Below are 27,544 nucleotides of genomic sequence, written 5' to 3'. Positions count from 1 at the left end.
TTGATGGATAATGGATAGATGGATAGATGGATAGATGGATGGATAGATATATGGATAGATTGATGGATAATGGATATATGGATAGATAGATATATAGATAGATATATGGATGGATGGATGGATGGATGGATGGATAGATGGATAGATGCTAGATAGATATATGGATGGATAGATGGATGGATGGATGGTAGATGGATGGATAGATAGATAGATAGATAGATAGATAGATAGATAGATAGATAGATAGATAGATAGATGGATAGATGGATAGGTAGATAGATATATGGATAGATGGATTGATAGATGGATATATGGATAGAATGATGGATGGATGGATTGATCGATATATGGATAGATTGATGGGGTGACCGTGGCTAAGTGGAGAGCATGGCCGCCTTTCAGGGTCGGCGGTTCGATCCCTGGCTCCTACTCCACTAGTCTCATGTCAATGTGTCCTTGAGCAAGACACTTAACCCCCAAAATTGCTCCCGTAGCTGCGTCCATGGTAGGTAGATAGATACTGAATTGTAAGTCGCTTTGGATAAAAGCGTCTGCTAAATGACTGTAATGTAATGTAATGGATAGTAGATAGATTGATAGATTGATGGATGGCTGGATATGGATATATGGATGGACAGATATATGGATAGATAGATGGGTGGATGGACGGATAGATTAAGAATAATCTGTATAATACTTTCCACAAGTTCACACTACAGTTACAACACAGGGAACAGCTGACAGAAAGACAGAGAGAGAGAGAGACACTTGAAATATGCACACGTCTCACTATTATGCAAAGGACACATAGAGGAAAGGCTTTCTCAAATGTGTTCCAGCCTCCTCCTCCCTCTCTTTTAATCCTCTCCATCCTTTTTTTTTTTACGCCTCAGTCTTTCTCTCCTCTGCTCCTCTTCTGGAGCCTCAGCCGGCACATTGGAGATATAGTTCTCTCTCTCTTTCACAGAATAAAACACGTTTCAGCGTCTGAGGGGCGCTTTATCCAGAGCATACCGCGGATATAGCTGAGAGCCTGCACATTTCTGTAGCAAACGGTGGACGGATGAGCAAGCACGTACCGGTCCGGTGACTAATTGCCATAATAAGGCGCACAAGTTCGCCAGCGACTCGGGCACGTTTTTTATTTATTTTTTTATTTCTCCGTATTACCATGTAGCCAGTGCCGCAGCGGGGAGATAATCGGGCGGAGGGAGCAGTTACAGAGAGAGGAGACAGAGACGAGAGAGAGAGGGGGAGAAAGAGGGAGAGAGGGGAGCTCGCAGCACATGATCGCACAGGCTATCCAGTCACTGATCAACTAGAGCATTCATAATTGCACTGGCGACAACATATGGGAATACAACAAAGCGAGATTGTGGTCACACCTGCTCGTGGAGGACACCGGAGGACCCGTGCGGGCGCAACAAAAAAAGAAAAGGAAAAAGGGGCGGCCAAATGCGAGGGTCTTTGCATCAAACAACCGAGAGAAAGCGTGGCATCCGAAGCACCATCCGGTAGGTAAGCCTTGATTGATGTGCACGGACTGCCAATATGCTGTTCATCATGGGATCTGGTCATGAAGGGGGGGAGGGGGGGGGGGTACAATCACTCTATTAGTGTTTCATTGCGCGTTATAGCCCCAACAGGTATTTGACACATATTAGTCCGACATTTGAGGCTCGCTTCAAGAAATAACAAGGTCTCTATGTGAAACGATACGATCGCCTCTTTGCAAATGCCAAACCACTTGATTGAGGATTCGCATTTGAGTGAGGAGCATGTCACATAATATGAGCAGTGGATTCTGGTTCGGAGGCCCAGTCTGGATAGAAATCCAAACAAAGGAGAGTAGACACAACATAAAAGCTAGGCAGTGATGGGCATGAAAGAAAAAAATAAAAATAATATATATATATATATATATATATATATATATATATATATATATATATATATATATATATATATATATATATATATAAGCAACAAAATGTAATACAGTTGCACTTTAGTTCCAATGAGGTAGAGAACAATCAAAACTAATGCATAAAGAATCAGTCTGAATTTACTCAAATATCACGTAGCCTGCTATTCTGAATGCAGACTGTAAAGTTGGTGAGTTCTGAATAACCTGAACGCACACGCACCCCACCCCACCCCCACTGCCGGGTTCCCATTGACTTATCTGACTTGTGGACGGAATGACTGCATATATTACTCCTGCAGCAGTGCCTCACACCATGAATGCCCATTAAATTGTCATTAAGTTGGTAAAACAGTTGGATGTAATAGCGCCGCACGCTGAAATCAACACAACGTGCAGTTAATCTAAAGATGTGAATTAGAAACCTTGTGATCCCAAGTAAAAAAACAGACAACAAGTCTAATTTTCAGTACAAAAATCAAGCAACAATAGCTCTTTCAACACCTCTGAGGAAACCAGATTTCAAGCTTTAATGTCTGATTGTGACAGCATTTGGGGAGAAGATGCCGACACAACCGCATTTCCAATGCAACACATTAGTTAATGCGGTGTGCAGAATATCAGGATGAAAGTAGATTTGGAGCGGGAAACCTCTGACCAAAGCCCACAGAGGGGCACTTCCCAGAGGCGAATCAAAGCAGGTTGACGAGGACTCGTATAAATAAGGAGCTGCAGAGGCTTGAGACATGCCTGCTGCAATAACTTGCTCCAACCTGTGCACATGGCACGCGGGCGATAGACAAACAGATGGCATCTCCAGAGGAATTCATCTTGTGGAAGTTGGAAGCGATATTCTTGGATGGACTACCCTCTGACTCGCCTGGCACCGAGGCCTGCGTCTGGCAGTAATGATGGCAGCCGCAGTGAATGGCCTCGCTGATTACATCGCTCACTTTTATGACTTACCCATACCTTTTTAAAAGGACGAAGAAAATCCCTGTAGTTTCACTGCAGCTGTGATGCTGATTAGAGTTGCTCTGATACCGATACCGGTATCTTAAAGGCCTCCGATACAGCTTAAAATGCTGGAACGATTCATTATCGTGTTATCATCCATTTTTTTGGGCTCATTTGTGCTACAGAGGAACAACACGTGTCGCTCGCTAGCCGATACACACATCATGCCGGATCGGTACTGTGCATGTGCAGCCATCGACAGAGATGAGAAAGAAACGAGACGGCTCTCTCGTTAGCTACGTCCATCTCCAAAAAATGGATCCCTGCCTCTGAAATGGTTAACGGAAGTAGCCATCCTGCTTCTTTCTCATCTCTGCTGGCAATATTTCACACTGGAAAATCCCACCAGCAAAACAATGACTCGTTATGTTTTAAAGCATTGCTATGGGATTGTTACTCGGTATCGGCTGATACGCGAGTTCAGGTATCAAAATTGGGACGGTAAACATGGTATTGCAACCTCTCTAATGGTGATGCTGCAGCGTGATGCTGAATCAAAGTGTGGCTTCAACATACATCAATGAATATGCAAGAAATTGAGATTTTGCTCTCAGATGACCAGGCACAATGCAGCCTCTTCCAGCACTATTCAATGACTAGTGTGGCTTTCTAGTCGTTTGTTCATAGATGTAGCGGACTCAATACAGTGCAAGGTATCTGTAGTGTGAGTGTGTTATTTGTTGAGCTGCTTTTTATTGACACAGTCTGTGCAGCAGATCTTGGATGTGTTTATGTCGCCGTTGTTTCAGCTCTTTCATGGCGTAGCCATGCATGCTATTTACCAGTGACTCTATGGCTGCACTGCTGAGCTGCCTCGTTGATTGCTTCATTGCATTTCAGCAAAACATTTCAAATCAGTATATTGTGTCAGGTGATTAATGCCTTCGGTAAGCAGCTATGTAATAAGCGGGATAATGTAGAGGGAACCATTCATTATTGCGATCGGTCTCAAGGCTTACTTTCGATAATGACCACCTCGCTGCGAGCGCGCCTTACTTGGCAACCTGTAGCGGATCGGAGCCTGGTGCTGCTGCTGCCAGTGATAAGCCAGTCTCAAACCATTAGTGCTTGTTTCAATTGGCTGCGAATGCAAGTTAACATTACTTACAGAGATTTGACTTATTCACGTTATTGACGTTTGACTGATATCCAGATCACTTTGTCCAAACCTCTGGCAAATAAAAACATCAACATGGCTTTTTCCATGTAGAAATCATTAAAAACGGGCAAGAACCGGCTGCATGAAGTAATTATCATAAAACAGTGTACAGATCAAAAGATCACTTGGATCACAGGTAGATGATGCACTCTCAGCTCAGCCGAGCTAGCTGCCCTCAGCTACAGTACTTTTTGCTCACACTTTGAATATGCGAACGTCCTGTCTATAAAACATAACAGCATAGCTATTATATAGCCGCTCATGACAGCTCAGTCATTATGCGAATGACAGCCTTCCCGCTGCCCATTGTTGCCATTACCGCTGAGAAATTGATGGTTTGCAGTGTTTGTGGTGGTCAGTAGGTGGAAACCTGTCAGAGCAGACTGGAGGTGGACTGACAAGCGGGATTAAAGCAGCTCACGGAAATAAATTCAGATTGATTTAGACAAAAAGCACCTATACTTACTCACTCTTCACTCATATTGCTAATTGCAAGGTAAGTCAATCCACAAAAAACCTCCACAGTGTTGTGCCGTATTGGTAAAACTGATTAAGGAGATGCATGTGTACTAATTAGTACCACTCAGGAACAAAATGAGAAATGTATGAGCGTGTGTTCAAATGATAGGTATAAAAATGACATGTCATGAAGTGGAGCACACCTACATTTATCTGGTGGAACGCATTAGAAGTGCTCTTACACTTGCGTAGCAGGGGGAAATGGGAGAGATCTAAAATTGTGTGTGAGAAATAAATGATCCTTTATGCCATAAAAAGAAAGTGGTAGTTTCTCAGTCTCTTTTGGAGATCTAATTTCTGCAAAATCTCTGTGGGCATACACTTTTTTTTTTAAATGGAATTTGTCATATTTTAACTGCATTTTGCATCCAACCGTTTTTGTTGTTTTAATGAAAGCTGTTCTCGAGCCACTTGCCTTTTGCAGCAGCAGGAACAGAAACACAGTCTCTCTCCTCTTTTCTCCAGTGCAAACATTAGAGGGGAGGAAGGAAAGGAAGGGATGGAAAGGAAAAGGAAAGGAAATGGAAGGGAAGGCTTGGCTTGGCTTTTCTGGAACCAGTGGGGTGGTGTTGGTACCCTTGCCACAGGCCTGCGCTGAGCTGGACAGACTCTATCTTCGGCCAAGACCACAAAATAATTAGTTGTACATTTGCAGTGCAAACAGCACGTTGAACCACTGCTGACAAAACTGAGGTTCGTTGGAGCAGTGTTAGTCAGCTGGCTGGGAGACAAGAAAGGGGCAGTTTGTGACAGGACGTGTCTCTCTACCACCAGCTAATGAAGCATCTCCATAGCCCAGTCTTAGCTCAACCTTCCACTCCACAACATACATCTTTCTTGTTTTCATGCTGCAAATTCTTCCATTCTGATGACAAGCACCTATTAATGTCATTTACGTGTGAATGGTGGTATTACATCATCTCCTTTGTGTGACTTTTTGAGCAGCCATTAGTGTATTTCATTGGTGGAGAGTTGGCAACACGGTCTTTCGTGGATTTATCCAGACATTTATTGTAAACTTCCTGCCATCCTGTGCAGCAGACGCCGGAGTTTTATGAGTGCTATTTCTTTGGCAGAGCGGGAACGGCGGTATCAGCACATGCACTCCAAACCGAAATCCTTCCAAGGCAAATAAAATACAAATGGACATGAAAACATTTCCAATTGTTCCCTAATTGCTGTTGGTTGTTGTAATACTGATTGAAAATTAGTATGAAATATGAGATACTAATGAATCAATATTAACCAGCAGCAAGATCTTAATACTTTCAACAGTATGTGGCCTTCGCTGAATTTTTATGCAAGGTTATTAGAAGGTTATGTAGAAATAAGAAAATAAAGAGTTTTGTACAACAAATCAAAAACAAAACCTCTAAAACTCTATACTGACTTTATTTCTGCAGCCTAGCATGTATTTTAACAGACACCTTAGACAAAATATGTCTTTTCTGTTGCTGCGATGCATGAGATGGACATTCAAACATGTCATTTTTAATGTTGATTTCAAGAATCAAAATGCAGTGAAGTCAAGCACTGAAAGCATGCAAATAGACCATAATGACCACAAGTATAGCACCTATTACACAATGCATGGTGTTCATTAGTGCTGATGCTCTTTTCAGTCACACTCACTCTGTTTTGACATGAAGAGAGGCAATTTGTATCTTAGCTTGGCCATCAATTGTCACGTCTCTGACATGCACAACTGAGAGAAAAACATAGTCCATCTTCATTTGAATCGGATGTTCGTAAACGACATATCAGTTCATTAAGGTGTCATCGTGAAGAGCAGTAAATACCAAAGCTTGTTACGCTGTTAAAAACATCTGTGTCATACCTCTGAATATGAACAACACCCTCCTCTGTGCCCGCTTTGTAACTGGTTTGGTATGTTGTTTTTTTGAGCTGGTCAGATTGTTTGTTATTTCTGTGAACAGATCCTGCATTCATCCGTATTCAGAACAACAGCCGATGGGTTCTGAGATTGGCTTGTTTGAAGCCAGATGGGTCTGCTGTTCCCTCAACTTCTTGTAGATATTGATAGAGACGTTGGAGCAGCCTGGCTAACATTAGGCTTCCATGGAAGTGTTGTAGCTCGACAAAACGTGTGCGATGGCAGTGTCCTGGTTCAGTGATTCCCAACCAGGGGTACTCGTACACCAGGGGTTACGTTGCTAGGGGTTACGTGGAAAGATTGCAGAGTGGCTCAATTTTGAAATCTTTTAGCTACAGAGAAGAACAGAGGAGTTAAAACGGTTAAAGGTAATGAATAGATAAAATTAATGGATAAACCGGTTGATATAGATAGCTCAAATTAATGAATTAACAGTTAAAATTATTGTAATAATTCCCTCTTCTGTATAATTAATAGAAAACACATTTGGAACATAAAGGATGGTGAAGGGGTACTTGAGTTCAACTGGTCGGATGCTAACCAGTGTTGCTCTAACAGCCAGTCCCACAGCACACAGACACTCCTATGATCCCACCTATCAGATCACAGGCTTTTGGTAAATACGTAAGGTCTGTGAGGTTCACGCTCACATTCTAATATTGAATCTAAGCCAGTGCAGGTGCAAAGACGAGAGATTGACATGATATCACTAAAAAGAGCCGACAGGAACTGCTCTGCCCCCCCCCCCCCCCCCCACTGTGCTTCAGTCTTGCTGTGTGTGCAGTGCATATCTTCCCCTGATTACATCAGCTGTGGTGCTGATATAACCATTTACTGTGGTTCGAGGCTAAAGAAACGCGGCTTCCTGCATTCATTTAGTCTTTTTGAGTATTTTGAATGTCTGCCATTTTTACAGAAGAAAAAAAATTAAAACTCTTGACGTGTCAGTCTTTTCAAAGCAGGCGTTTTAACGCTGCGAGTGGCTGAGTAGCTATACTTCGGCTGTGCATGTAGAGTGACCAGTTCATCCGCAGATGAAAGCCCTGCGCCGATGAAAGCCGTGAGAGGGTGCGGGGTCGTCCTCATTGCATTGACGTTGTTCAGTATGTGGCTTTACTTTTTAAAAAGTGGTATCCTAGAGTCCCTGAGTTGAATGTGGAATAACACGAGTTGCGGGAACAGACTTCAGTTGCTTGAAGCTGCTTGTGAGGGCGTACTGAGCTGGAATAAAATCACAATTCTTCTGTCTCAAAAGAGCCTGTGTTGGCAATATTACTTCCTGCTTCATATACAGCCACGTCGAGAGACTGCTAAAGCAAACATCATGCTCGCTCAATTTTCATTTGTGCTTAATTTTAGGAACAGGCTCTGGGTACATTGATGCAGGAGATATAACATTGATCATATTCAACGCGGTAAATCAAGCCTTCTGCCTCTCCCATTGGAAATATGTTCTTCTGGCGTGTGAACTTAATTTCCTCTATCCTACGCATTGTTGGGAGGTTTTTTAATCTAAAAAACACTAGATGAACCGACAGCGACAACAATATGATCATAACCGTTTCAATACAACATGAAACACTACTGTATGTACAAATAGGGTTTATCTGAGTATAATAGCAATATCTCTTTAACAATGCACTCTCATGCAGCTTTGAAAACAAGGTTTCATTTAAAGGTGCGATGTGTAATACCTGGTCTTAAAGGGGGCAACATTTCACCTCTACTGCCGGGTCCATGCAGTCTAAATTTACAGTCATCAGTTATTAAAAAAAGACAACTACTAACTAACAGCAGGGCAAGAATATGTAATATATATAAAACTTGTAAGAGCTGTTCAAAATGACACCACTATCTAGTAATCTTCACATGTGGCGTTGGCCTATAGTTTATGTTAGCAGTCTTTGTGTTTACTGTGCCGCTCACTGGAGCTGTATGTTTTCGTCTGAAACACAATACGTAGACATCTGTGAAATAATGTCAACATGGTAACCTCCTCACCTTCTGTTGTTAATATTAGTTCATTTAAATGTTTTGAACAAAAATTCCTGTCAGATCTTACACTTTGGACCTTTTAGTTGAGTGAAATATTGTTCATGGTGTGTTAATCTAAAAACTATTATCATGTAACACAGGAGCTACTGCCTGCGTTTGAGGCCTAAAGTAAGGTGACAATTATTACATGTATTTTGCATGAACGATTTGACAATAGTGTTAGTGAAAACAAAACAGACATTCGGAAAGCTGACACATTTGAAATCTAAAAGGCAAAACAACAGCAGCTAATGGTGGTTTTGCTTCTCAGTTGGCTGTAAATGAGACATGGAGGAGGCTTTCTGAGGCCCAGTAGTATTGACATTTGTAGACACTAAAGCATTTGAATCCAGCACAAGTCACAGAATGTGTCTTCCAGTGATTTAGTGATCTGTTAAGCCCCCTTGTACACTGTAAATCACAGAAATCAGTGTCTTATGAAAAGCCAAAGCATGCATGCTCAGTTCCGTTTGTCAGTGATAGAGCTGTATCTGACATGTGTTGACCAAATACACACACGCGGATTCAAAAATTATCAGAATCACTCTATAGCTGCAGAGTGTCGCTCAGTTGTAAGCCTTTTTATATATGCCAAATGTATTAAATATTAATGTTTCCCATGAGGAGGAATACGAACTAGTTGTATCTGCATGTGTCATGCCTGGTCGTGTACCATGAAAGGCTTTGAGAAATCTATTAATCTGTAAATCTGCTGCAGCAGAGCAAAGAATATCAAGTGACTTCATGTCAAATCCAATGCATGTGCTGATACAGAGGATTTTCAACCCACACATGCTGCTGACACTTTTTCAGAGTAACTAAGCTGAAGTTCTCTCTTCACAGCGCTGTGACTGTTGGTTGATTGATGTTCCCAAAGTCAGAGAGCCGCCATGACATCAGATTTTGTACAGCGCATTGGTTGGTTGTTCAGTACAGCAGGATCAGTAAAGGGGTAAAAGTCTTCATGCATCATGCAAGAAAACAAGCATTTCTTAAATTGCCTGCTAATTTTTCTGCCTTTTTACTAGCATTTGTACAATAGCGTACTTGTGTTTGGATTGTAATGAGGACAGCACACCTCTTACATCGTGATTGACTCCACTTAAACGCAGCCTGTGTTCTTCGCCTAAGTGCGACGCCAAATGTGGCATCAATCTCTTCTTGCTCATATTGATGGATTTCTATTCCCATGCAGAGTATGCATGAAATACCACATTGTTGTGTGTGGTTGGTGTCGCGTTAAACCCAAGGGTGCACTCATGCGGACTAATGCATTAAGAATCACCATGTTGTGGTAATTTTGCCATTAACATGAAAAATGCTCTGTCATGTTTCCTCTCCATATAAGGCTCTCGCTCCCTCCTTCCCTTTAGCATTCTTTCCTCCTTTCTCTCTCTGATGTCGACCTCTCTTGTTTCGGGGCTGCCATGTTTTTTTGTTATCATCAGAGAGACAAATGAGAAACAAGAGAGCAAGAAAGCCTCGGGGCACGTGTCCTCACATCGTCACCACTCCCTTTACCCCCCCCTCGTTCTCATTCCTCCATCTTTCTTTCGTCCTGAGTGACAGCTGGCAGCCAGTAGGGTACAGTGGGCATGCCAAGTCAAGTGCAGATATTTGCCAACTGACTTGAGAAAATACACATTTGAAACGTGACTGACTCACGCGTGCCGCAGCTCTGGATCTCCTATTGTTGCTCTCCTTGGGATGGCTCGAATGCACGCAGCAAACTCACTGCACTCCCAGCTGCTCGCGGAGCTTTGTGGCCATTAAAAACATGCAACAGTACGTTGACAAAAGGCCTGCAAATGAATCCAGAGGGACGGACTGGAGGCAGAGGCCACGCAGGCAGCTTGCCATAAAATCAACAATTGAAAGCAGCGGCGCTTGGAGAGGAATTGATTAAAATAAAACACTTACGTTATTATGTGGGCTGATTTTAAATTTAGATAGATTTGTTTTAATTGTTATCAAGATGTAGACAGGTCGACATCCTGAAATCCATTCCCTATATGTTAACATATTGTGATGAAGATGTTTGTGTGCCTCTGGAAGGCTAGTGTGATTAGTTTCTTTTTTTGTTTTTACTGGAGCGATAATTAAGCTCCGCTTTGTTGCTCGTGTGGTTTTTTTCCCCTCCCTTTTTCTTTCCCTGAACAAAAAAGGAAGAAGAAAAGAGGTGCTTTGCTTTTAAATTTAGGAGCTTCATAGCACACAGCAAAAAGAAGACACCTCCAGTAATGACTCTGCAATATGCAAACAGCACCTTTTTATTATACAAACAGCGTGTGTCATCCCGCTCTCCCCTCTGCGTGTGTGTATACATCTCAATATATATATATATATATATATATATATATATATATAAAATTCAGCTTCACACTACAGACAGCACAGCTGGTACTGAGCTGAGTCTTGCATATGAGACATTCTGACTAATAAGTGGTGTTGAAAACAGGAAGAGCTGGCATGAAAAAGGAGCAGCAGTCATTTTTTTCACAGTTTTCTTGTTTTTCAAGAATTCCCTAATGGCAATTCTTTTTTCATTCTTTCCTTCTAAATGGGAAGTGACATCTGGGTCAGGTTCTCTGGTTAAATGTAGACCGAACAGCAGCTCTGGAAATCCAAGATCTGATTAGTGTTTTGTGGAGGCTGGATTGTCGAATTTTACAACAATTTGTGGAGGTGCAGAGGTCAGCGGTTGAAAAGAGGAAATTGCTTGACACAATACATTAAGCATACATAGAGAGTAAAAGAAAACAAGATGTGTGCCAGTATAATGATATGATCATACACACATACATACACCCCAATGTCTATGTGTAATCTGGGATTATTGTAGGAGGGCATGTCCAGCACTTCATGCAATGCAGAGATGCACAAAATAGAAAAAATAAATACAAGAAGATACAAAACACAAGGCTCAGACTTGAACCTTAAGGGATAAAGCAAGACAGCCGGTAATGAAAGATCAGGGATACTGGGATTTGTTTTTTTGCTTTGATGGAGGAAACAGACAGAGGGAGTCTGAGACAGAGACAGAAACACCAGCAACAATAATCTCCTGGAAACTGTTCACAGTCACTTTTTTATCCAACCTGATATCTGCGTGAATGTTGCTCGTAGCACCAGCTAAAGGTGTTAACATCCAGCATCCTGACACTAATTACTACCATTACTACAATAACAGCTGACTTTGTTTAATAACCAAAAACAAACAAACATCATGTGTCTCTGCGTCTCACTAGAAATTGGATAAATTGTTTTATGACACATTTTCTGGATTTCTTTGATAGTAAAGTGAATACCTTTTGAGTTTTGGAAAGTGCAGTTATCATGATTTACTGATAATTTATAGAGCAATCCATTAATCTTGTATCACAAAAATAGATCATTAGTAAAGAAAATAATTGTTGGAATGCTGATTCAGCATTCCAAGTATTGTTATCCTATTCTTTATTCCGACTATTTCTTCCGTACGTATTTTGGCACTTAATACCTTCCACATTTCTTAAGCTACAGAAACCGTTCAAATATTTAAATGTTCAGCTCTTTCAGCTCATGAGTGCTATATCTCTTCATATTTCTAATCTTTCAACTTTTTGAATTATTAAGCTTTTTGCAATTTTTTTTGAATGGGATGTCTATGGAGAAACTTTTGAAATCCTATTAAACTTGTTCAACTTTCAGATCCTTCTATTTCCTCATACTTTCAGCTACAGACACCATTTGAACTTTCAAATGTTGAGAAAACCCTGATCAATGATTGCATGTTATAATCATTTTGATATCTTTTACACTTTTTGAACTGTAGCAATTTTGCTTTTATGTGTTTTTCAGTCCTTTTCTGCTTTTATAATGGGTGTGTATTGCGCAGCTTAGAGTGCGTGATGTCATCGCTAGAGTGAAGAGAAGCCTGAGATTCCTGTGAAAAAAATATTTGTCTTTTGCGACTGACTCCTCAATTTTCACTCTTCATGCATAATTTTTGGATGGAAACGTAGCTAATCTTGTCCTTGTCGTAAACATATGACTGTGGAATCCCACAGATTTACACATTTGGCTCAAAAGCCTTTACTTGAGAGGAAAACCAACTTTCTGCTCCATAGACCCCAATGTTAAAACGTACTTCAAAAAAGTCTTGCACAGACAACCGTACCCCATTTCTAAATCACCATTGAAGGCACTTTTTTTTACACTACAGACACAATTTTTGCATGATCTGTTCTTCAAGTCATCCTTGCACTCTGCACTCCAATATTAATATTGGAGCAATAGGGGCTATGGTTATGGGGGTTTTGGGGTTTTGTTTGACAGGTGTTTTCCAGTCTTTTCTTATGAAAAAGCTGCGAAGCTCACAGGTGTTCGTGCTTGAGCTAATTACTGATGTTTATAAACACACAGACTCACAGACACAAGCCTCACTCTATCTCTCTGTGTGTCTCTCTCTCTCTGTGTGTGTCTCTCTCTCATACAGTCATTCAGGTATTAGAGACTTTTAGAGGACCCCCCTTAATCTTTAAGCTTTTTGAATTTTTTTTTCAATGGGATATCTATGGAGAAAATCTTCAAATCCTGTTAAACTTCTTCAATTTTCAAAGCCTTCTTCTTTCTCATACTTTCAGCTACAGACACCATAGTTAGACGTTTCAATAGAAGGGTTTTCAGCAGTGCAGTTTAAATGCTTTCGGGCTTCAACATTTTTCAGACAGGTAGTCTCTCATTTCTGTATTTTCAGCAATGTTTTTGCAATTAATTTCAGCTTTCAGATTTCAGCATTCCAACGCATTTTCAGCAGGAAATGCATTTTCTAGTTCCTAATTGCAGCCCTAATCTTTAGCCTCCTCATTAAAGTGACAAACAACCGTTTTTCTGTAGCATTTCCTGGAAACACGCTGCATTCACAGTATACAGATGTCACTTTTTAATCATAGTTTTTCCTCATCCATTCTTATTTCCGATCTTTTTAATCAGCCAGCTAACATCCACCACTTTTATTTTTATACAGATAGAGGAAAGGAGATATTTGAGGTGGTTCGGGCATCTGGTAAGGATGCCACCTGGGCGCCTCCCTAGGGAGGTGTTCCAGGCACGACCAGCTGGGAGGAGACCCCGAGGGAGGCCCAGGACCAGGTGGAGGGACTATATCTCCAAACTGGCCTGGGAGCGCCTCGGGATCCCCCAGTCAGAGCTGGCTGATGTGGCCCGGGAAAGGAAAGTTTGGGGTCCCCTGCTGGAGCTGTTGCCCCCGCGACCCGATCCCGGATAAGCGGTTGAAGATGAGATGAGATGAGATAGAGGAGCAAGAATGAGGGATGTTGTGATGCATTGTCAGCCTGCACTGGTTGAGCATGTCGGCCTGCTGAGGCTGCTCCGCCCTTTAGCCATTTAAGTCACACTTGGGTTTCAGTGGTCATTGGAATTCCTTTTTTACGAGCCCACTGATCAATCAATCCCGTAATTCAATCCCCCGGTCAATCATGTTTAAATAAATAATTAAAAAACCATGACAGAAAGCTCAGTGAAGTGGCTCACAAGCAGGGCACTAAACATGTCCTATATACTGCAATAACAGTGGATAAAATAATGTGTAAAAGAAATAGGTTGTGTTAACCGGTGGCGTGTTCAGACGCTCTGTGAGCTACGTGATCAACGAGTTATCAGTAATCTGCTCTGTCCCTTATCAAAAATACAGGCAAAGTACTGTTTCAAAGCTTAACTGTCATATGCTCGGAGAACAAGTTGCCATCCATAGAACAGAAACATTAAAGGTCTTGAAGACCTGATTTGTCAGCCAGCTTTACGAGCTGGCTGACAATGAAATGTGTTCATGGATCCTACATGAACACATTTTCTATAAAAATGAAGTCAGTTCATATTTGAGATTTATCTTTTTGTTCTCTGTGCACTTTTTACTGATTTGAATTGGGTGGGACAAAAGGGTAATGTCACATACTTCCGTGTACCGATCAGGATTTCGCAAGATTTGAACGAGAATGTGGTTACTGTCAATGAAATCTGACACCCACAAACACAAAACACACAGTCCAGAAGCAGCAGATAAGTTATTTGTTTTTTTTAACAATAAAAAAATATTGTTTCTTATATAGTCATTTATTATTAAATGTTTTAGAGAACACGCAAAGTTACAACAGGAGAGTAACAGAAATTACAACATTATTTAGATAAAAAAAAGGTTACAAAACTGTATAATAACATATAATGTACCTTAATAACTTAATAATTACCATGTTGCTTGACTTGTGAACTTGCCACACAGTATAATACATATATAATTATCTTGTATCATATATATTGCTACATGGCTCACAACTTTGCCTTTAGGACCCGATGTGCTTCACATATAATCATTTCCTGTTTCCTTTTAAAAGTGAACATTTCTGCCCACAGCTTTATTTTTTGTTGTGACATTTTGGGTTTGTTGTTTCAGATTGATGCTCCCCATTTAGTGCTTGCGTGCTGTCGGCCGCGGCAAAGTGAAGACATGAATAACTTGGCCCGTTCTAAACTTCTCGAGACCAGAAACACAGAAGCAATCAGAGCTCGTTGCGCCGCCCACACTGGGTCAGATTACAGCGACACATCAGCCGCTCGCAGCGTGGAAGCCCCGTCAGGGTGCAGCAACCAGCCGCCTACACAGACGGGGCCCAGATGGACAGGTTTACTGTTTCTGATTTCCTTTCCTCCTCCTGCCACTGAGCCGTCCTCGCTTCAGGATTTGTGCCTTGTGAAATGAAGTGCAATGATCAATTGCGCTGAAAATGTCTCAGAAGGTTCAAAATGGAGTTCTGTGGCCCCACTCTGCAGCCTGAATTTCTTTTAACTCTCCTCTGTGCAGAAAGAAAAATGGCCACCCCTTTATGGAACAGCCGTAAGCAGTTTGATTGTTAATACTGTAGGTGTTTAATATTTCAGCGGAGAGTTGTTAAATATATAAACACATTACAGAACGTTTTTTATAATTTATGAGCTTTTTAGAAAATTACATCATACCCTTTCTATGCAAGTATCTGGTTTCTCTGCTTTTCCACTAATACAACGGGAGCGTTTGACCCCTCTGGGAGTCCTTTGCCTGTATTTTTTACTGTGTCACAGTTTTCAGTGTCAGAGTCCCAATCAGTCATATGGCCATGGATCTCTTCCAGCGCACTCTCTCTCTCTCTGGGAAGAAAGGAATGAATAGCGAATAATAATAAAACAAAAATGCCAGGAAAACATAAAATTTCTTGACTTTGAGGTTATTGGCTCTGTGACTGGAGAGAAGGTTTATGGGCAGGGAGCTTTTCCGGGGCCAAAAGGAGACAAAGGAAGCTAATCTCACTTAGAACGGTAAAATCTGCTATATAGCTAATGAAGTATTATGCTGTGGTCAATGAGGTAGAGGCACTGCAGAGAGCCTACGCAGTGTGTGTGTGTGTGTGTGTGTGTGTGTGTGTGTGTGTGTGTGTGTGTGTGTGTGTGTTTGTACAGTACGTGTGTGCGTCAGTGTGCTTTGTTGTATGAGTGGGGGTTTTTTTTATCAGGGGGCTGCGGGGATAATGCTGCCATCAAGAATTTAAGTCTTTCAAGGGAGAATGAGCATGTACACGAAGAGAAGAAGAGAGAGGTTGATTTTAGTGGAAGAGGAAGGACATAGTGAAGGGAAAATAAGACCATAATAAAAGAAAACGGAAGGGTAGGGAGAAAAAGCAATACAGTATATCATGAAAATAATTTCTATACTATCATATTAGGGTTTTTGCTCATTTCAGACATTAAACTACAAGTGGCGTAATGTTTGCAGTAGTATTTAACATTTGTGTATGTTTTCCCTGCTTCTCAGGCAGGCATTGATTTATTTTTTCACATGAGTTTCCACACAGTATAACACAAGTAACATGCTCATGTTGGGCAGATATCATTCACCATCTTAGTTTACTGTAATAGCATGCTAACATTTTGTTATTGGCACAAAAAAGCTGAGGGCAAAAACCAAAAGCAAAATGTGTGGACAAATCAGAATTCTGGTCTGATGATGGCTGTATGAAAAGTTAGGGGAGGGGGAGGGTCACAAAAGTTATTACAGTTTATCCTGAGGGGGAGATGAATGTCTAAACCAAATGTCATGTAACAATAGTTGAGAGATATTTCAGTCTGGATCAAAGGGACAGACAGACAGCGAGCGGACTGTAGAGTTTCTAAATGCATCAGTTTCCTTTTTTTATGGGTTCCTGTTTTTTTTTAAGTACTAATTGTTTTAAAAAGTCTGCACTGTGTCCCTGTCTGTCTCCCTGTCCCTCCTCTCCAGCCACTGTATCTAATTCCCCACGCCCTGTTGTTGCCGTTTTACATCCATCCACCTGGTGCCTTCAGACTTTCCCTCCTGTCCACATCACCTGACTGCCCTGCCCATCTACACACCTGTTCCCACTTCCCTCATCAGCCCTGCAGTTACCTAACCTTTTCCCTGCCCACCTACTCACCTGCATCTCATTCCTTCATCGGCCTCTCAGTACATATACCGGCCATATTCCGTTCAATCCCTGCCAGACTTCCTAGTCGCGATGCCTCTTTTTTGCCATGTGTTTTTAGCCTTTTGTTTTTAGCCTTCTGTTAGCTTGATTCCGTTACTTTGCCCATTTACCTGGACCTGTACTTCTACCTGAACTTGCCAATAAAACTATATCACTGAACTGAATATAGCGTAGCATTAAGCAACATTTAGAATAATTCCCTAAAGAGTTGGTGGACATTAAAACAAAGCTAAAAGAACTTCATCAGGTGGACAGAAACATGACAACAATGAAAGCTAATGTTGCTTCGTAACTGCTTAAAAGGTGATAATATCTCACAGCTGTTCACAGCTTATTTTTGTGCCCCCATGAGGCTAAAATAATCAGTTATTGCAGGTAAATTTTTTTAAGGGACAAAGCAAACTATTTTTCAGATTCACAGCTTCAATTTCAATCAAGTAGTTAAAATGTTCAATGCTGATTGCTCATGTGAGATGTGTTAGCTGTATTGCAGTAAATACAAGACTAACTCATGTCCAACAGAGACTGAGGTTGGCATGCACAAAAGGAATCTGCAGTTGAAATATCCCTACAGGTAATACTGTTACAGCACAGTCTATTTGACCTATATCCGAGTTTAGAGAGCAGTACTGTCACTTTAAAAACAAGAACATAGTGCTGAAGCCATCATTCTTGTGAGAGAATTGAACAGTTATTTAGTTCTGCAAAATGCTGTCAATGTGATGTTCGGACACAAGTCAAGGTTGAGGTGCTCTGTAGGAGTCAAGGGCATGCCGTTTGAAAGATGACAACTGTATTTTCTTCAGCGGAAGAGCAAATGTCATCAGTCCTAAAAAATATGGCTGAGCAGCAGTGTCGAGGTAAAAGGTCACGAGAGACGGCATTCAAACACACACAGAGCTTTTTTTTTTTTTCTCCAGAAACCTAATGATGGTCATCAGGAGGTCAACAGGGGTAATAATGGCGATTAAAAACTGCACAGACCCCTTCAAGAGCTCACTCTGTATAGTGCAAAACCTACCATTCAAATGGAACAAACTAATACGTTTCATTTTCAAAATGTTGTGTTTTTTTATTTTTTATTTAATTGATATTGCTGCCTGCATAGGCACATAAAACTGTTGATGACCTGGGACCCCAGGGAGATCTGAGGATGCTCTATAAAAGTGGAGGAAGCCTCAAGAAAATGATGGAAACCCTACTCAAGTTCTTTTGCTTGTGTCTCTACCGTGCTCCATTTGTCAAGTACTCAAATCATTTTATGCCTGACTCTTATTCCCTAAAACCTCATGTACAGGCAGTATGGCAGCCCGAGGGATATGTCAACATGCAAACGCATTAAATTATTAGACCTTGTTTATTATGAACTGTGTAGCATACACGATTGGCTGCAACCTCTTAATATTCATGCAGCATGACTGTTCCCAACTGATGCTCACAGCACCAAGTGGGTTCAAATTAATGCAGTCACATACATATGCAGAACAAGACAACCAAGGACACATTTTTGACGTGTAGCTTTTTAGCAATTAGTGCTATCATGGGTCAGGATGTAGATGCACACAATACACAGCACGGGGGACCTTTGGAACGGTCAAAAGATAAAGGGAGGTTCTGTGCTGCAGCCTGGTCACATTGACGTGGCCGGTTGGATCAGCTCGGGCTATTTCTATTTCTTTTTTTGGTCCGAGCTCGCTGCAGGCAGGAGAGGTTTGGAATACTGTCCGCTCGAGTGGTCGGGTGAGGGCGACCCATCACGCAAACAGGGAAGACTTTTTAGAGGAAACGTTTAAGGAAGCGAATGCGCTCACTGGGCTGCACCTCCTGTGAGCTGCAGGCCGTAGTGGTCAAAGCAGCAAAAATGGAGAAAATAAATTGCAGTTTAGTCGTCTCTCTCTCTCTCTCTCTCTCTCTCTCTCTCTCTCTCTCTCTCTCTCTCTCTCTCTCTCTCTCTCTCTCTCTCTCTCTCTCTCTCTCTCTCTCTCTCTCTCTCGGGGCTTTAAATTTGTCATTAATAAACAGGCCATCCAGACATGAGTCATCTGTGGGATTGCTCTTTGTTTTTCTGCATGCCCTCTGTCCCTCTCTATTCTTATCCTGCCTAATTTCCTCTCCGTCTCCCACGTTTTATTTCCCTCCAGCATGTTGACCTTGTCCCTTATTCCAGCTTGTTTGATTGTGGGACGGTCCACATTGATAGTGTGTGTGTGTGGGTGAGGGGACAAAGAGGATCTAGAGGTGAGAGAGAGCAGTGAGGTGTCCAGCACTTAAATTGCCTGTTTATTTCCAGTCATTGCATCAATTACACTGATACAGCTCACAAACGAGCATACAGAGTGTGTGTGTGTGTGTGTGTGTGTGTGTGTGTGTGTGTGTGTGTGTGTGTGTGTGTGTGTGTGTGTGTGTGTGTGAGAGAGATGGGGGTGGAACAAAGAAACAATTAAGAATGATAGGTATGGAAATGTTTGTGCTGTCGTATGCAGTTTCTGGCTTCATGCGAGTCACAAAAAACCACACAGGGGTGCTTTTTTTTTTTTTTTTTGTGTTACCAGGGAGAGAACCGGAGGAAACTAGCACTGTATTTTGATTGTGATCCGTTTTACAAACAGTGTTATCCATGCATAAACAGCGCACGTCTGAGTGTGTGGAGGGGGCTGCACGGGTGTGTCCGTAAGTGTGTGTTATATGGGGTTGGCCAGTGGCTGCCCTGAGATCAGGAGCGTGATCGCCGGCTCTCCGGGGAAGAGGGGCGTGTCTGTGACAGGCTGCAGTGATTAGTGGAGCTCAGCGGGCAGAATTTATCAGACTCAGCCGAGGCCATGAACCATTTCGGTCTGCAACTCTGCAATTTGTCTCCCACTTCGCGTCATATAACAGCCTCAATGCGGCTCTCTTGTGCACGTTCACAACATGCACGATTGTTCTGCCTTGTGCATTTCTGAGAGTCCTGCTATGGCGAGGTATATTTGAATTCATAAAATTGCAAATCCCCCGTTTGCATGACAAGGTGTTTTATAGTATGACTTTCAATGCAATTTGATTTATTCTGTGAATTCGCATTCTCAGGAGATCTGTGTCTCCAGAGAAGCCATTATGAAGAAGTGCTGAAACAAATCCTTGATTAATTGATTAGTCTATTTGTAGGTTGTTTATCCTAAAAAGAGGGACCAAATGTGCACACATCCAGACAAAAATACTCAGGTCAACTGAAGGGCACAAAGGAGGCTGGCACACTGTTAGGCTCCAAATGGTCAAATGAAATGTATTGATTAATCAATAGAAATATTTTCTCGGCTAATCGTTTTGTCTCTAACGTCAGAAAAAATGTCTGTTAGAATTTCTAACATGAGTCATCTTCCTATGTCTTGTATTGTCCAACCAATAGTCCAAAATCCTAAGATATTTAGCTTACTGTTTTCTAAGATACGGACACATAAACATATAACATTATCAAATCTTTACAGATGAGAAGCTGAATTTTTTTTCACACAGTAAAGAATCTTAAAATGATTCTTCAATTATGAAAATAGTTGCTCTGTCGTTTTTTTAAATCGATTAATTGATCAATTTGTCAATTGTTGCAAATGAGTCAGTTGACAGAAGATTCATCTGAAACAATTAGGATTGCCAATTAATTATTGAAAGTAATTAACTAAGTAATAAAGCCAAAGTTTCACTGGCTCCAGTTCTCAAAAATGAAAAATATTATACTGTATCTATAATTATGTTAGTCGGATCAGTATTATTGATTTGAAGTTGTGTTTCAGTCCAACTGGCAAATGTTAGTCCAATATTCTCCCTCTTTTAGCTCTGGATTTGGTCTCTACCAACTCCTGAGGGAAGTCTCTTTAGCTGCTAAATGCTCCACTGTGTTCAACAGCTAGCTAACTTAGTCTGTCTGCTGTTTGGTGCTGGGCAGGTAGTGCACAGTGGGTTTATTAGAGCACTTTCTCTGAAAACAGCAGCCTGCTGCTGCCAAAAACAACACTACAGAGCATTGAGAGTGAACCAAAACGGTGATGATGTGGGCCGGACAGCTGAACAATGAGCTGAAACTTATTTTAAAGTTCTGTTACGCCGAGCAGCTGCAGGCAATGATCAACCTGATCTCACCGGAAGGTGTACAAATAGCACAGCATTTCTGTGCGTCATTATTACGCATTTTAGGCTTTTCGCCTGGCATTTTATGCCAGTATGTCATTTAACACCACACCGTCACTGTGAAATGGTCACGGTTATGTTTGGCAACAAAACTATGTTGACTGCTGCAGTTAGGTTTAGTCAACAAAACCACTTATCTAAGTCTAGAAAAAAACATCACGGTTGGGCTTCAAATAGGTACTTTAAGTAAGAAAAATACGTAAGGAAACAAGGTAACAGGAAAACACGTCATTAGTGTCGCTTCAAAAATTATAAAAACAAGACTTCGGGACACTGGTCTCAAACACCAGCCTCCTGTTTCCAAATCCAATTTGTTCGACCTCTCATCCCACCCACCACATGAAGTCTCTCTCACATTCTGTACACTCGAGCTCTCACTTGAGCTGAGAGCGTAATTTTCTGTAGGTTTATCACAACAACATTGTCACATTGCTCTCATATTGTCATCCTTAATATAAAATATTGACTCTAGAACCTGTGAAGGGCATTTTTCACAATTCGTTAACATTTGAAAAACGATTCCTTTATTAATCAAAACAACAACTGAGACGAATTGCAAATGAAAAATAATTATTGCTTTCACCACTGTTATAAAGCCATTATGTTTCCTGCGTAAGAAATGTCAAAGTAAATCCATGTATCAGAGGAAACTACTTTTAATCAGCCACTGAGCAGCCAATCATACTGGCCTGGCTCATTACTGTCAAAAGCAGAGAGCATGAAAAACATGGATGACAGATTTAGTGGCCTGCCGCTACCCCTCTGGGGTGCATAGTTTTTATGGTAAGGGAAACAATTCATCACAGGGCAATTCATCAGTGGATAACTTTTAATTAATGTTCAAACGTGTGGACCTTTTTAAAACGGCAGCCTCAGCTCGCTCCACCTCACTGGTGTTCGCTCTGTTTGTTTCCATCACCCAACATCCTCACCGCCTCTTCTTCTTTTCCCTCTTCGTCCTTAAAGTGGGGTTGGTCTATTTACTCATCTGCTTTCACTTCAACACCATCTCTCTATTTTCACAGCCCCTCTTTTCCTCTCCACTCTATATTCCCTCCATGTTTACATTAGTTTCACTGGCAGGTCCTTGCAGCTCAGCCCCTGCCAATATTTCTGTTGTGGCGAATGCTGCCCCTTATTTCCAGCATTTTATCATCTTAATATATTTCCCAACCAGCTCATTTCTTCTCTTTTGTCTGTCTTTTTTTCTTCCTATCCCTTGTCTCCCTCTGCCCCGAGTTAACAACATTAAGGCTGAGAATTAAAAGAAATGGACGATCAGCCCGCGCGGTGGAAGAGGAGGGTATTGGAAAGGCTCAAAATGGAGCCGGCACGAGCAAATTGGACATAAGCACAGCGTAGATGTAGAAGAGTCCACATAATAGGGGGAAAAAGAGAGTCCGACGGATTAATGCTGAATGAAATTAAAGAAGACGAGAGGGAGAATGAGATGAGTAAATTGAGCATTACATACTGCATTACAGTGTCTCTTAATTAACCGTGTAAAAGCTTTCTTATTAGGACTGATGCACTCTTCAGTTAACGAGGGAAGAAAGAACGCTCTTTCGGTTGTCATTGAGATGGGCCTCGAGAGGGACAAGTGAAACAGCAAAGCACTGAATGGGAAAGAGCGAGTACATGTTCGGGACAATGATAACGAAAGGTCCGAGCTAACCGCTCATGTGAAATCATCTCACTTAGTAGGCTCTGTCTCAATTATCCGTCATCTTTGTCATCCCAGTCTACGCTGCCCTCTGCCACCTCCCTGTCAGTGAATAGACATTATGTGCTGCTGCATTGAAAGTCTGATCACATCGCAGGGTATCTGTGTGTCACAGTACTGTGTGTGTGTGTGTGTGTGTGTGTGTGTGTGTGTGTGTGTGTGTGTGTGTGTGTGTGTGTGTGTGTGTGTGTGTGTGTGTGTGTGTGTGTGTGTGTGTGTGTGTGTGTGTGTGTGTGTGTGTGTGAGAGAGTGTGCCAAATCATTTCAGTTGCAGGTTCTGCACCTTTGCTGTCTATCACTATTAAATCACAGCGAGGTATAAACAATTTAACACACACACACACACACACACACACACACACACACACACACACACACACACACACACACACACACACACACATACACATTTGATTCCTTATTTATGCCCACATAGAAACAGTAACCAAAGGGTTCACTATAGCAACCGAGATATGCAGGGCAGCCTGATCCTCAACATGGACTCCTGATATGGAGGCAAAAATTATCACTACACATGATTAGTCATCAGCTGTTTTTAAGGCATGACGTGCAGATTATGAATTTTAATGAATAGTTAATGTATGGGAAATATGCTGAGATGCTTGCTTCCTGGGAGTAAGCTGAGAAGAGATTAATATCAATTCGATGTGTGTGAAAGAGCAAATAGCAGGTTGAATCTATGCTTTACATTGCAGGGAAATAATTATTTGAATATGGATGTATCTGTTTGACAAGATGTAAGGGCAGAAATTTAGAGGAATAAGAAGGCACGTTTGAGCCGTTGCCTTAAAAAAAGCCTCTTTGTTATAACATTGTGTCAGATGACAACACGTAAAGGACACTATACTGTACACTATACTGTATTACTATTCACTATACGGCAAAATGTGCCGTATAGTGAATAGTAGTACAGTATAGTGTCTTATTTTCAATAGTTTTATTTTGCATTTCACCGTTTTACAACGTGTAGAATGATTGTGTTTCTGCGGGTTGCACAAATTCCAGTACAATAAGTCTGGACATGTTTTGTCAAGCTGCAACAAATGGCTGCAAAGCCTACTCCTTAAAATCATAAATTGTCCGTTTACATTTCTGTTAAGGCACGGGTTAAACAAACAAGATACAAGGTACATATGACGATTATAGAAGTATTTGTACATGTGTATTTAACTCAGCAGAGCCAGTCTAGTTTCCTCATGCTTCAAGTCTTAATGCTTCATGCTAAGCTAAACTATACAAATCTTATTCCAGCTCTGTACTTAACTTAACACAGAGACATGATAATTGATATTATCTCACTCTCTTATCCCACTCCCTAATTCTTGGAAAGAAAACAAATAAACATATTTCCCAAATTGTTGAACTCTTCCATTGTATTTTTCTCTCAACTATCAAATTAAATATAGAGTTAAAGTACAAAAGGGAGGATAAACTGGCATGGAAATTCTTGTAATTGTACACAGATGCCCTTAAATTTCACTTAAGAAATTAGCTTTTGATTCGTTATTTTAGATATATAAATCCAAAGCTTCAAAGTTTGAGATGGGTAATGTAGTGTAAGTATCTCAAATCAGACCTGCATGCACTATATCATCACTTTTTGGTTACAGCAGTAGAAAACAAGCCCAAGTCCATTAAGAAGTTTAGTGCGACAACTGTCTCGTTGCAGTTATTTGAAAGGTTGCTCAGGCAGATCGGAGCTGCAGCAGTCCAGATGGGAGACAAAGAGCGTTTGTACGAACGACTGCGTCTGAGTCAGCAGATTTTGCGCGCAGCGTATCTGCAAGAGCAGTTGGTTGTCTAAGATCAAACTGAACGTCAGTCTGGGAAGGAGCGACTGTACGGGTGTCACTGTGATTGACAGCTCTTGTTAAGGGCAGGATTTCTGAGAGGGGAACAGCGGCTCAGTCTTGTCAAGGTCAATCGGGAGGTGTTTGGCAGGAATCCAATTGGAGATATCAGCTAGAAATTGGAGATATGCAATCCAACCTGTGTGTCAGAGCTGGGAATCAAAAGGTCAGTTAAGTGTCACGGCAATGACGGGAGGAATTATGGGACGTGGTGACAGTGCCAAGGGGTTTGGTGAAGAAAAGAAGACAGTTTGGCCCTGGTGGACCTCCCTGGAGAGGAAGATGCTGAGCCTTTTTGTGATACCCACTGCGCAATCTGTGCTTCTGCTGTCTCTTCCCACAATATGCCTCTGTGTTTCTTTAGCGGCAATGAAGGTGCTCCTCTTATGGCCACACAACAGTTATTCTGATAATAAAACTGTTGCTGTTCTCACATGTGTTTGTTTCTATCTGTCACAGGTGTACAAAGTTGCTCTCTTCTCTGATATATAAGTTTAACATAAGTACCATGCTTACCAGGCTCTATTGCCCCAGTGTGTCAGTTTGATTAAACTCAGTATGACACCACGCATGGAGGATTGTTTAATCATAATCCAACCGTATCACTGATGGTATACTGGAATTAAATCATAGACGAGTTGCACTGTCTGCCCAAAATATGGCAGCTGTTGCAGTTGTTTCACTTCCAGTTTAGTGGTGACATGAGGAGAAGAGGCTGCTTGAGGTGAAAGTGACAGGTGTAGGTACAGGTGTTCTATAAAAAATGGGAAGTTAGTTATTGTAGTTTGGCCTGCCGATTTGGCCCAATCACCAACACAATCATCAGTTGAAGCACCCAATCTCAATTAGTGTCAAAAATTGCGCTCATTATATTTGAACACACACACACACACACACACACACACACACACACACACACACACACACACACATGCTACACCCATTTCTAGATTGCGTGTGTATTACACTTTGAGAGTTCATTATCTCGCATGTCCATCGCAAAAGATTGTCCATAAATCTGCTTAGAAATCAGAAATTAGTAAAAAAAAAAAGATGCCCCTTATTACTTTAAGTTTTCTTACATATCAAAGTAATCCAGTGATAGCTGTCAGGAACAGGTAATAGCTAATTTGGCATACTTTTACTGGTGCCACATTGGTCAGGGGCACAGCGGGGGCCCCCGACAGTTTTTTGAAACCTGACCTTCATGAATAGCTTTTGCAGATACCTATTATCCGACAGGTGCCCTCGAAAGTTTTTTTGTTGGAAAATATTGTTAAAGAGCTCATTGGAGGCAGCACATTCAAGAATTTTAGAAGAATAAATATTAATAAAGGAGCAATACTGCTCAGTAGTTTCAGATCTGTGATCAGATGAGGTTTGTTTTCATGACAAGAGGAGTAAGTTGAACTGACTGGAAGGAAGATGGCGTGCTGTCTCGTGTCACAAAGCAGTCAATGATAGCTGTGAGAAAGAGACCCGATCAGCGTCGATGTGAGGGAAGAAGGTGGCGAGATCAGGGTGGAGGGGGCTGTTGGCAGAGTTTCAAGGCCTCGTCTGGGATAAGGTGGCTTTGATGGAAATCTTTCATGTCTACCTATTTTTAGCTGAGATTTATATCATTCTTTTAACACTTTCTTTGAACTTAGTTTATTAAACAACCTTAGGACTAACATGGTGGTGCAATCATCGAGCACAGCATTACATTTGATGGAAAATCAAGGGAAAAGTAATGACTTTTTAAAGTTTGCTGACTTTATACATCTATAATTGGCATTAAAACCACGTAAACAGCAAGTTCAGTCATTTTTTTTTTTTTTTTACTTTTTAAAGGGTTTTTGATTAAATTGAGTCCCAAATGGACATCTGATTTATAAAAAAAAAATGTAATGAAAGTTTGGAAAATGAAGACTAAATCACTAAATCCTCTAACCAAGAGTAGATCATGAAAAGTGATAAACCGGAATACTGTATACAGAATGACATACGGTAACAACACACATGACATTCATGCACAAAGACCTTTAATACCATTACAGTTTCATCAGAAAAATGTAACATCTTGACATCTCTGATTGGCAATGATGGTCAACTGTGCTCCCTTGATGATTTTTCTGTCGCTCTCTTTCTCCACAGTGAACAGATCTGAAGCCAGTGGTGAGAACTGATCGACATCAGAGCTGAACATAAAAGCACAGGAGAAAGAGCTGTTCCTGAAACAAGCGAGAACACACCCGAGTTCATGGGCTACATCTCGATAAAAGCCGGAGAAGACACAGTTTGCAGACTTTGAGGGAATCGTGTTGGGAAGAATAGTGCAAATGGTGCTGCAGCACCTCCTTTCCTGGCAACTCCACTTCAAAAAGTAAGCATGTATTCAGTTATTCTTGATTTAGACAATGCATTAGATCAAAATTGTTTTCCACCCAATCCCAAATGATGTCTCTTTTTCTCAATCCAAACAAAGATTGCAGCAGCTGCTCAATTTGGACCAGATTTTAAAATTGTATTACCAGTTATGCTGCTATATTGATATTTATTTCCAATATTTTATATTTTCATACAAAAATAATAAGTTAATATTTTGCATTGTTTTACAATAGGACCAAGAACATAAGGAAAGGAAATAAAACTGGGGAAACGGGTTAAAAATTGAAGTAAATTAAAAATAAATATTTGTCCAGAGAACAGAATTTATGTTTTCATCC

General features: G+C 41.1%; 1 protein-coding gene across 2 annotated transcripts in view; it reads left to right on the top strand.

The window, feature by feature from the left end:
* The first annotated feature begins 924 nt into the window (after positions 1-924).
* Positions 925-27,544, top strand: part of flrt1a (fibronectin leucine rich transmembrane protein 1a) — a 40,186-nt gene continuing 13,566 nt past the window's right edge. Inside the window, exons 1-2 of one of the 2 annotated variants that reach the window (XM_068729542.1) lie at positions 925-1,514; positions 26,973-27,201. The gene's annotated coding sequence lies outside the window, so the exon portion shown is untranslated. Of the gene's footprint in view, positions 1,519-26,972; positions 27,202-27,544 lie in introns of both variants that reach the window. The other variant, XM_068729543.1, reaches the window with a different exon arrangement.

The sequence above is a fragment of the Cebidichthys violaceus genome, unplaced genomic scaffold (assembly GCF_023349555.1).
Source record: "Cebidichthys violaceus isolate CVI_PGR_0920_01 unplaced genomic scaffold, fCebVio1.0.p SCAF_46, whole genome shotgun sequence".
Lineage (NCBI taxonomy): Eukaryota > Metazoa > Chordata > Actinopteri > Perciformes > Stichaeidae > Cebidichthys > Cebidichthys violaceus.
This window is presented reverse-complemented; position numbering and strand designations above follow the sequence as displayed.